We start from the raw sequence: 12,781 nt of genomic DNA, 5'->3' as shown, positions 1-12,781 counted from the left end.
TCACAAAAACTCAGTGGCCAATTGTGATCACCTCTTCTAGAGATTGTTTCGTTGCTTGTATTGCATGAAGCGCCGCCTTGTTGACAATAAATGTATTTCACATCATTATTAACCAATTTCGCCTATAAAAAATCATTAATCATAGCTTGGTAGCGCACTTCATTCACCGTAACAGTTGCACCAGACACATTTTCTAATAAGTAACGTCTAAACACGCTGAGATCCCTGGAATCATGTTGTCAGGGGTCTCTGCTGACTTGGGAGTGCCGTAACACCATAAAGCAACTGGCCAGAGGCAATAAGGTGACTCTACTATGGGTACCAGGGCATTGTGGGGTTGAAGGAAATGAAAGAGCTGATGAACGTGCATCAAGGTTAACACCTGCTGGACCTGAGCCTTTCTGTGGGATAGGAAAAGACCAATATAAAGCTGCGGTCCAGCTATGGGAGTTCAACAGCAGGACGATCCACTGACTAACACTCCTAGACTTGTTCAGGCAAATAAATTCGTGAAGATTTCACCTACCTACACCAAAAAGCTCCTGAAGCTGTCGCGAGCCGAGCTTCGGGTGATGGTGGGACTGCTGACGGGGCACTGTCGGTACAAACATCATTTGTACCGTATGGGAAAGTCAGCAGACGAGATTTGCAGGCTATGTGGATCGGAAGCAGAAACAGCCGAACACTTGATATGCAAGTGTCCAGAGCTGGCTGGCCTAAAACCATTCACATGAGTAAGCCGGTCCTGGATACCAGAGAGGTAACGGCCAAGGCCCCTAAGGAGGTTGTCAACTTCATTAACGTCGTTGACGACCTCCCTGGGTTTCTATGAATGAGTAGGGTAGAGAACAAAAGATCTGCATGGTCGCAGTTTCCGGAAGGCTTACCGAACCAAAACGACCCCAGTTCAAATAATAATAATAAGGTCTAAAAACACTACCAGTCCAAAAACCTCACCAAACAGTGTCATATCGAAAATGGAAACGCTTTTCTTGGATTTTCTGAGCCCCTTCTTCTTCTTCCTTTAGCTAGGGAATTCTCCTTGTTTTCTAGGGCTTGCCTTCTACTCAGTATATGAGGAAAATCAACTTTATCCCCATCTTGGTGGACATCCAGGTTTTCTTTTTCCATTGGGTCGTTCATGTTTGCAGATGTATGCAATTCTATCTGGCGCCATCCTATCAACATGCTCTCTCCATTCCCTCCTTCTTTGCCTACTCCACTTGACATAATCCTGTATACCTAACCTTTCTCTTTATTCTAATCTTTTCTTATTATTGCCAAGATCGAAGGGTAATCAACAAACCTGGGTATTCGTCAACACTACGGGATACAGCAGCAATATTCTCAGTTGTTCTTGAGAGACTCACACCGTTTAGATTCTTAACAGCTCCCAACAGCTCAAATTTTTCCACCAGTTCCTCCAACTGCTGGCAAATATTAAAAGAATACAGCTTTGAAAGTGATAGCCCAGATAATGGGCTAGTGGCTTTAGAAATCTGCTCTGATTCCTGTAGTAGATTTATTCTTCTGTGAGTTAAACTGAACACATGCCTTCACATGATCCCATTGAGAAAGCACTGAAATATTTTCTCAATGGGATCATGTAAAGGCATGTGTTCAGTTTAACTCATAGAAGAATAGATCTACTACAAGAATCAGAGCAGATTCAAACACTCCCAGATAATCATCATTCGAGCCTTTGTTCTCGACCATTCATCAGCAAGATCCATTCAAAAAGTCCAACGCACATAACTCTCTATTGAAAAGTAAACATCAATTTTCTCTTGCCGAAACCACGTAATTCGAATCTAGGAAACTGTGATGGCATCGTAGTTTCATACGCACCCAGGCGTATGATCCAAGCCAGTTTTCATCGGTGCCTCTAGAAATGAACCTGTTCATGGAAATGTGACTGATTATTCGAAAACGTATCAAGTTGCGGTTTACGGATATGCATCCTTTGGGATACGCTGGCTACACATGAAGATTGAGGTTGACTGCTATCCATCTTCGTTATCGTTATTATCGTAATTGAGATTTCGTAACTAGATAATTGGATTTTTCACAGTTGACACGTTGTAGCTAGAAAGCGAGGTTCTGCTTTGATATAATTAGGGTAATTGGAATTAGCAGTTTCTAAACAAAACATTGCGAATTTGTGGGGATGGTTATTGTTGGTAATGTTGGTATTGCTGCGTTTTACCTATTATTACCTCAACTTGGAGGTCAGCAATTGCAAAAATAGGTAGATACTCTGCTTAAATGAAACTTGATATAATATACAATTTGAAAAATTCTAGAGAAGGATTGTTGTCGATTCTAAAACGCCGCACGTGATTGTTCTCTTGTAATTAAATAAATTCCACTGTTCAAGCTAAAGAATACGGTAATTTTTCAGAAAATCTGTGGTAAAAATTTCACCAAATGTAATGGTTATGTTAGGGAAGAGAAAGATATACTAACTGATAAAGAAACTGCAACACCCAGAAGGAGCTGTTAAAATTTCAATTTTTTATTTGGTGAAACATAGATAGTGCAGCAAGGCGTAAATGATTGAAATTTGGAGAAAAAAACGAAGGGTTTACAAGTTTTTTTCAATAAATTTGTTAATAATATGTTTCTCCACCGTGATTATCCATACACTCCCCAACACGTCTCGGCATTGATGCAATAAGATGGTCTATTTCTTCTTGAGGGATACTATCCTAAGCTACCTATACTTCATGTCTCAGAGCCGCCAAAGTCCATGGGGGCTGGGGTAAATTTCCAAGCCTTCTACCCATGATTTCCCAAACATGCTCTATGGGCAGAAGATCGGGGGATCTGGGCGGCCATGGCAAAAGATTCACATGGGTAGCTTCGAAAAAGTTTAAACTAACTCTGGCAACGTGAGATCGGGCATTATTTTGCTGAAATATTGGATTCTCTAGCCGGTTAAGGTGGGTGAGAACAGATGGCTCCACTTTTTCTTGAAGGTAACCTACTTGCATGTGCTATAGCACCCCATACCATAACACCTACTGTTCGGGGTACATGACGTTTGTCAGTTAGTATATTTCTTGGCACACGCTGTATAATTTATTTACCCATTCTCTAACACGAATGAGATTAATCTATTTGTCTTTGCGAAAGATCTGTATTCTGCAGTTTTTTTATTCTGTTTTAACGACTCCGATAAAAGGAATATTTCTCTATCAGAAATTTACCAGTGTGGGGTTCATTCGCGGTGTAAAAATATGCCGAATCGATCGGTGAACGTGGCATTGGGCAGAAGGTCTTTTACATGTGGATAACTGTTAAAATCGACCAAAACATTGAGGTCGAAAAGTTCGAGAGAACGAAGGTCCGATTAAAGCACCTTAATCATGGCTGGGATAAGTTTGGTCCTTCATTTTACGATCTTTCGAGGCTACGCTCATTAATTCAAATGAATTGGAGGAAAAACTTTCGCGAATATCTCACAATTAAAACTACATTTTGTTGTTTGTAATGGGAGTTTTTTTCCGAGGTATATAACTTTAAGTTGGAATTACTGTTTAAGATGGTGACCGATTCAACAGCTGTCAAGTGATTTATTTCCAGTTTGGTTTGGCAATTCATCATGAATAGACTCACGCCTGAACAACGCTTGCAAATAGTGCAACTTCTGGTTGAATGGCTAAGTCAACAAACAAAACTGCCGCATTTGGAGTGAAGCTAATCTTCAAGTGTATGTCGAAACACCGTTACATCCAGAAAAACTGACTGTTAGGTGCGCTTTATGGGCTGGTGGAATCATTGGTCCGTACTTCTTCAAAAACGATGATGGCCCGAAACGTTACAGTCAATGGTGATCGGTATATGTAGAGCCATGATTACTAACTTTTTCATTCCTAAATTGAACAACCATGATGTCCAGGAGCTGTGGTTCCAACAAGACGGCGCAACATGTCACACAGCTCGTGCCATAATCGATGTATTGAAAGACACGTTTGGTGACCGCCTAATTTCACGTTATGGACCCGTGAATTGGCCTCCAAGAACTTGTGATTTAACACCTCTAGACTACTTTCTGTGGGGCTATGTAAAGTCATTGGTCATGCGGATAAGCCACAAACCCTTGATCATTTGGAAGACAACATTCGCCGTGTTATTGCCGATATATGGCCACAAATGTTGGAAAAAGTCATTGAAAATTGGACGTCCAGATTGGACTACATCCGAGCCAGCCGTGGCGGTCATATGCCAGAAATCATATTTAAAATTTAATGCCACAAGATTATCTTGCGGGTAAATAAAATTCATGTCAATCGAATAATCCATCGTTGTTTTATTGCAATTTAAAGTTTTATAGCTCTAAAAAAAACACCCTTTATATGATTCAATATCTTTGTAACAGGAATCTGTGGCTCCTTCACTTCTAAGTCACCCTGTTATGGCTCTCCAAAAAGGAACAAGAACCCCATTCTTTCCAGCTACTTCCCTAACGAATTCCAAATCGATAAAATCTACAAGAAGCAGTTTATACGCAAAACAGAATGTCTATTAGGTATGTGAGTGTAAATTCTGGATTCTGTTCCACATTTCATTATAATTATGAAAGGCCCAACCCCTCACATCCCCTAATATTTGGCACTTATCACTTACGTGAATCTCGACGCCCAACAAACTTACAAACTTTCTTCTTTACTACGCGCAGATTGCTGCATTGTAAATACCTTCGCTTGTTACACTGAAGATATGAAAGATGGTTATACCGAAACTTCCGAATGGGTTATAAAGTAGAATATAATTGTACTTATGTAGATACGCCAAGTTTCTTCGGTGTGGTGAAAAAAAATTAATGCAGGCATCGACCAGATTTTCCGATTGCATTCTTTTTTCTGGCATTTATTAAGAATGCCATTGCGTGTACGCTTTAAAGAAAACGCTTTTTATTGACCATTGAATTCAAAGTGCTGGCAGTGGAGCTATATGGAATATGTGGAGTGTAAGAGTTCAGGCTATTCTTGAAGCGTGTATCGTTCCATTTTTAGTAATGGCGTAATTTTTACTTATGTCAAAAGATTATACCTTCAAATGTGATAGCTGGCCAGATAGCGGGCAATTCCAAATGAAACCCCTCATTGGAAATAATATCTAATAATGCAGAAGACATGCAAACGAAAATATATGTAACCGAAATTAAAACTAAGTACCCTATTATAGTCAAATGGAATAAAGAGAATATATCTACATATTCTATTACTTTTGTGGCAAATTTTTCATTATATCTACAGAATTATTCTGCTCTCCATTCTAACTCTGCTCTCCATTCTAACTCAATTACCAAAATAATACATAATTGATATAATCTTAAGTAATAAATTATGGAATGATTAGCGTTATTCAAATATAATTTTTTATATTGTGTAATATCTCTACTAGTCTCATAACGAAAAAATCAATTATTAATCAACTAGTATTGAAATGATTAATTAGTAAGGAATTTATATCAGATGAAGAATCACAATATTTATTTACATATACAGAATTACATCAATTTTAAATGAGTTTTTTTCAGTCGAGGATGTCCTCATTAGTATGTATTCATTTATTTATGAATAAGAACTTTTACTTTCAATTTCTGACGGAATTTTACTCGGAATTTTATGTTGATATAGTTCAAATTTGCAATATTTCATGAAAAGGATATGGTACTGCAACCGTAGCCATAGCGGCCATTTGGCTGATATCTTTTCTATCGTTAATGGCATACCATCCTCTTTACAATGAAATAAACATTAATTGATTCCTCTCAAAATATACTCGTTTTTTTCAATATCAAAATGAAATCTCTTATTGGAAACCCCCTATTTTTTTAACAACAGATCCAACTCGCTTGAAATCTAGTTGGTACATGTAAAATAACCCCTAGAATGTTCATGCCGAATTCCAGAAGGATCATATCATCCAAACCCTTTCTTCTAGATAAAAAAAATTGACAGCATTATCATCATAATAAATCTTATAGTATATGCCTTTGTAGGTAAACGTGTACGTTGTTATGGTTTCCAATGGCGTAAAAGGTCCATGGATGAACTAATGCTCAAAAGCTCTGAACACCAACACAGTGTTATTTCAATGTAAAATCATGAGCAAACTGGATTACCGTCACCTTCACCATTTTGTATCAAGTCAGTTCATCACCAAGTACATTTTTTCTTGTCTAAGACTATGACATTGTAGTCACCATATTAATTTTTTGAATTTTCAACTTCATTCTCAGAAATATGGAATACAGAAATCAAATAAAAAATTATGTACCATCTTAACCATTTGCACTAATTTCGTGGGCAAATTTGTTGAAGTAACATTGATTATATTCGAGCTTAAAACTCCAATTCATGCATTTGAAAGATTTATGATTGATAGAAAGTTTTTTATACGCTTTTAGTGGAAAACTCCTTACATTGCCTGATTTAGATTTGATAATGTAAGAGTCTCTACACACCTTATAGAAAAAATGACAGGAAAATATATACGAATGTTTACTTATTCAATTTCTGCATTTTTTTGGGTTGATATCTTTAGCCTCATCGCTGAAGACGAATCTAATGTTATTCTTTATTACAGTTCTAATAACTAACGAATGTTTCTTATTCTTCATAAGTTTTGGAATAAGATTTGATTTGTTAGTTGGAACAGTGTGATTTGGGTTCAGAACTTTTGTTCAAAAAGTGATCATTTCAGATAGTTTGGAAATTTTGATATCCTCACTATTTTGCAATATAAACAAACCAAAGAAAAAAATTGTCAGTGAATTTCTCAACATCTTTGAGCTTTTGATCGAAAAATTAGAGGCTTCAGTTATTTATTCCACTAGTTCGATGAATTAATCAATCAATTTCAAAGGTTAAAAGTCTGAAATTCTTTATGATTTTTATCGTTCCTTGAATTTCAAAGTGCTTAGAAATAAGGACACTGTACATACTGAAGTAAAGTTCCTTCAACTTATAGGTTCATAAAGACCATTCTTTGTTTTCACTCACGTGGTTTCTCATGAGATCATCACCTTCTTTTGGCTGTACCCAATCCCAACATTCACATATTGAAATAAAGCTCAAAATCAAATTTTTAACTCACCATATCCAACCTATCACATCCTTCCAATCAACAAGCAAAAACCAAACAAGACTCGAAAAAAAGTACACCACCATCCGAAACACAGAAAACCAGCATCTCTATCGCAACGAACGGTAGCACACAGAAGAAGAAGAAGAAGAACGAGGATCATAGAGGCACGGGGAGCACAGAACCGAAAATTCGGGCAATGGTTCCGAGATCGCCATAAGCACAAGGTGTAGACGACGTTTGCACGGTTTCTGGCGGTCTACTCGAGTCCAAGCGACCTACTTGCCACTTTAACAGTTCCCCTCCTTCAAGAAAGCCGCGCTGTTTTGAGTTTCCACCTTCGGACGCGTGGATAACGAAGGGTAGGAAACGTGATTTATGGAATTTTTTGCAATCGGTGCGGATTAATAATTAATTAAGGAAATATGGTGATTAGGCTCTTTCGGATCGCCTTGTAGATGGATTGGCCAATACGAACTGTTATTATTTTTTTTTTAATGATAGGTGTGTGTTGGGATAGAAAGGATAATGAGTTAATTTATCATTTTTATGCCTGATTGTCTGTAATTTGTCAATTTTTACTCGAAGTTTTTTAATTCAGTTCTGTCTGTTCGTGCTGCAAAATATCATGTCGAAAATTCACAAAAAAATTAACGGCGAAAACATAAAAACGAATGAATAATCAAAATGAAAAAAAATTTAAATTAGGGGAACTAACAAAATATCAAGGAAGTTTATCTTTTTCTATTGAAAATAAGGTTTAATTCAGAACACCCTGTAGAGGCGTTGCAAGACGAGAATTTTTACGAATACTCTTGTTTGATGTTGTCAATCTTCTTTGAAAATTTCCTCTTTTTGTTAAATACGTTATCTCAATTTTAAGAGAAATTACAGAACTTCATATGGTACCGTTGAACGAGAAATTGATGTTTTGAATCAAAAAACTCTTGAAGTTAATTCCAATTGATACATAACTGAAACAAAAATTCCATGAAAAAGTTAATTGTATTGAGGAACTAAGTCATAATTTTTCAATCGATGAACAGAAACATTAATAACGGGTGTTTTTTTCGAGGTATATAACTTTAAGTTGGCATTACTGTTCAAGATGGCGCCCGATTTAACAGTTGTTAAGTGTTTTATTTTCAGTTTGGTTTGGCAATTCATCGTGAATAGACTCAAATAGTACAATTTCATTTCGAAAATAAATGTTCTGTGAGGAATACGTATCGCGCATACGTCCATTTTATTTTGTTTAGCGATGAAGCACACTTCTGGTTCAATGGCTACGTCAACAAACATTTAGAGTGAAGCTAATCCTCAAGTGTATGTCGAAACACCGTTACATCCAGAAAAACTAACTGTTTGGTGCGCTTTATGGGCTGGTGAAATCATTGGTCCGTACTTCTTCAAAAACAATGATGGCCAGAACGTTACAGTCAATGGTGATCGGTATAGAGCCATGATTACTAACCTTGTCATTTCTGAATTGAACAACCATGATGTCCAGGAGCTGTGGTTCCAACAAGACGACGCAACATGTCACACAGCTCGTGCCACAATCGATTTATTGAAAGACACGTTTGGTGACCGCCTAATTTCACGTTTTGGACCTGTGAATTGGCCTCCAAGATCTTGTGATTTAACACCGCTAGACTACTTTCTGTGGGGCTATGTAAAGTCATTGGTCTATGCGGATAAGCCACAAACCCTTGACCATTTGGAAGACAACATTCGCCGTGTTATTGCCGATATACGGCCACAAATGTTGGAAAAAGTCATCGAAAATTGGACGTCCAGATTGGACTACATCCGAGCCAGCCGTGTCGGTTATATGCCAGAAATCACATTTAATATGTAATGCCACAAGATTATCTTGCGGATAAATAAAATTCATGTCAATCAAATAATCCATCGTTGTTTCATTGCAATTTAAAGTTCTATAGCTCTAAAAAAAACACTTTACAATGAAGTCATTCATCATATAGATGAACATGAATTTTCAAATTAGAACCTATATTTCTATTATTTCAGTAGATTCTACGTACAAAAATAAAGGGGATAGTTTATTACATTCCGATCTCACTTTTTCAATAGCATACCAAGTTTTTCGCGCGAAATTCACATGGAGGATGCGAAATTCCAACATTTAACTTCTCATCTTAAATACATACAATTAAAACTTGCTGATTTGAAACGAAACTGAAACGGTGAATTTTAATCATCGTTTATTACGAAAAATATGTTTATCGTTATTGAAATGCAGTGTTCCGTTCATTGAGCATCGGATGCAGCTTGATTTCTTCATAATTATTCCATAGCAACGCATTTGTGAGGGGAGAATAATGAAAATTATCGATTTTACGTATAGATTTAACATTTCTCGCGCTTTCGATCTAAACAAGGTTAGGTGTATGAAAAAGGACTGATCTTCGATCGCGCACATTTGATAGAGATTAATATAGGGTGTTTTTTTCGAGGTATATAACTTTAAGTTCGCATTACTGTTCAAGATGGCGACCGATTTAACAGCTGTCAAGTGATTTATTCTCAGTTTGGTTTGGCAATTCATCATGAATAGACTCACGCTTGAACAACGCTTACAAATAGTTCAATTTTATTTCGAAAATAATGGTTCTGTGCGGAATACGTATCGCGCACTACGTCCATTAGCGATGAAGCGCACGTCTGGTTGAATGGCTACGTTAACAAACAAAACTGCCGCATTTGGAGTGAAGCTAATCCTCAAGTGTATGTCGAAACACCGTTACATCCAGAAAAACTGACTGGTTGGTGCGCTTTATGGGCTTGTGGAATCATTGGTCCGTACTTCTTCAAAAACGATGATGGCCAGAACGTTACAGTCAATGGTGATCGGTATAGAGCCATGATTACTAACTTTTTCATTCCTGAATTGAACAACCATGATGTACAGGAGGTGTGGTTCCAACAAGACGGCGCAACATGTCACACAGCTCGTGCCACAATCGATTTATTGAAAGACACGTTTGGTGACCGCCTAATTTCACGTTTTGGACCTGTGAATTGGCCTCCAAGATCTTGTGATTTAACACCGCTAGACTACTTTCTGTGGGGTTATGTAAAGTCATTGGTCTATGCGGATAAGCCACAAACCCTTGACCATTTGGAATACAACATTCGCCATGTTATTGCCGATATACGGCCACAAATGTTGGAAAAAGTCATCGAAAATTGGACGTCCAGATTGGACTACATCTGAGCCAGCCGTGGCGGTCATATGCCAGAAATCATATTTAAAATGTAATGCCACAAGATTATCTTGCGGATAAATAAAATTAATGTCAATCGAATAATCCATCGTTGTTTTATTGCAAATTGAAGTTCTATAGCTCTAAAAAAAACACCCTTTAAATATTCCCGTATATTCCAAACAAAACCCTCTGCATTCAAACAACATAAACAAATTTGCGACACCTGCAGCGGTGGCGTCTTCTTCGAGCCCACAGAGCAATAACTTGATTTTTGGACCGAGCTCAACCGGCCCTTTTGGCGTATCAGGGGTGGAAATCGCCTGCAGTGTTTGGCGAAAATGCATCGCAACGTCGGAAAATACAACTTCCGCTTCAACCTCCGGATGCCACAAGGGTCAGTGTACCATAGCACTAGGCAATAAGTGTGCAATACTTTGCATTTATGCTAATTCGCCATAAATGCATACTCCGCTGGCCGTAAATAATGACCAACTTTTCAATTAGTCCTCCTCCTCCTGCGTTGCCGAGAAATTTTTCAGGAAAATTTCCCAACCTCCGCGCGGCTGTCTTGAAACGAAAACTCGAACGAGAAATCGCGATGCGCCAACCGTGAACGATTTTATTGTCCTTTATAGATGGCTTGAAATGAATAATAAACTGCTCTACCGGCTAGCTAAATTGCCTTCAGTATACACTGTGTCCGTGAAGTATGGAACAAATTCATTTTTAGCTAAACAGACCATTTTAAGAAATAAAGAAAAAAAAGGTGCTGTTTCATCGAGTCAATGCGCCGTGTCACAAATCTTTAGGATCACAAGGAAGATAAGGTCAATTGATTCAAGATCTTAAAGATTAAATTCGTGAAGTTATCGAAGACGCAAATATGCGAATTTGTAATGCTAAATTTCATGAAAAAGATAAGGTGGTTTAACCGATACCGTGGCGGCAATTTGACTGATATAGTTTTCCATCGTTAATGACATAATGGTATATTTCTCTCAAAATATACTTTTTTTTTATTATCAACATGAAACTTCTTCACGGAAAACCCTTTTGCTAGGAACATTTTGCATAATTTGCACTAAACAGAGAAGGTGGTTCAGGATATCATCCTACTATTATTATTAATAGATAAAATGAAAGTATGTTTATATACCTACATACTGAGGATAGGTCAATATTTCTAGTAGCTTGATCTTTTGAAATTCAGTCGGTAAACAGTTTCTCAAGACGACAACATCGTTGTCAGAACGGCGTTGATTACAAATAAAGATCCCGTCAACAAGAGGATGGCTAGTACAACCTCAACTGTACATTCTATGAAATAAAATCAAACTCTGTATTCGCAAATGAGGATCTAACAATAGACAGGTTAGATTTTACCACCTATTGATTTTAATCAGGATAATGTGCTCGCTGAAATATTGGTTTGATCCGAAGTATGATATATTGGTGAAAATCGTGTCTTGATTTTACCGAATATCGTCCCTCAATAGACTTGACGTATTTTCTAACATAGGGATAATTTCGATCTATCTGGGAGTGGTTTAATGATCTTTATGCAGATATTGATAATGCAGCTTTATGAGTTTAGACCTTCTATAAGAATTTAACCCATATCTGAATTCCTTGTAGAAATGTAGATGTCGGGAGCTTTTGAGTGCTTGTTCATTCATACGCCTATTGCGCCCTTGGAGACGATCCTTCTGATATGATTACAGTCACCCCTCAACTACTTGAGCTCAATTTCATCTTTTTTGTGGCACCATAACCATAGAAAATACAATTCAGAAAATTTACAACATGATATAAGAATTTCATTTCAAACTATAAAATTCATCGAAAGTTTCAGTTTGACACGACAAATTAACCAAGTGGCCACCAAGGTCTCCGGATGCAACACCGTTTGATTTGTTCATTTATCCAATTGATTGATGTTGTTCTTTAAATTTTACTGTTTCTTTTTTTTTTTTTCTTTTTCATGGTTAGATTAGAGTTTTTATCAATTCTAAATAAAGTTTCTTCTATGGAAAAACTATTCAAATTTGTCAATTTCAAATTGTATCGTTATATGTATTTTGAAAAAATACAAAAATTAAAAAAATTAGCTGTTACTTCTGAAAAAATTTATAATTTCGAATAGCACCAATAATGAAGAAGTTATGAGAACTTCTCATTTCGCGCCATTTTCCAATGTTCGTTTAAAGCTTGAAAACAGTTGAAATTGAGAGATTGTGGTTTTCACCAAATTAATTCTCTCAAGAATCGTGCCCGAAAATGTGCCATTCTTTTTTTCTAACTCAAAGCTATTCTGGAATTCCCTTACTGAATAATGTATTTGGGACACCCGATACATTTGATGTGATCAGCTTGAAATTGTTATATTATATTTATACTTAAAATCTAAACACGATGAATTTATTGCCTTATTGATATTCTGTAGTTCAGGTTAT

The 12,781-nt window shown here is 36.9% G+C and overlaps 1 protein-coding gene across 1 annotated transcript in view; it reads right to left on the bottom strand.

Moving 5' to 3' along the window:
* The window catches only part of LOC123673492 (protein stum), a 28,911-nt gene extending 21,553 nt beyond the window's left edge, over positions 1 to 7,358 (bottom strand). Inside the window, exon 1 of the mRNA XM_045607997.1 lies at positions 7,108 to 7,358. The gene's annotated coding sequence lies outside the window, so the exon portion shown is untranslated. The remainder of the gene's footprint in view (positions 1 to 7,107) is intronic.
* Between the last annotated feature and the right edge of the window lie 5,423 nt (positions 7,359 to 12,781).

Source organism: Harmonia axyridis, chromosome 2, assembly GCF_914767665.1.
Source record: "Harmonia axyridis chromosome 2, icHarAxyr1.1, whole genome shotgun sequence".
NCBI lineage: Eukaryota > Metazoa > Arthropoda > Insecta > Coleoptera > Coccinellidae > Harmonia > Harmonia axyridis.
This window is presented reverse-complemented; position numbering and strand designations above follow the sequence as displayed.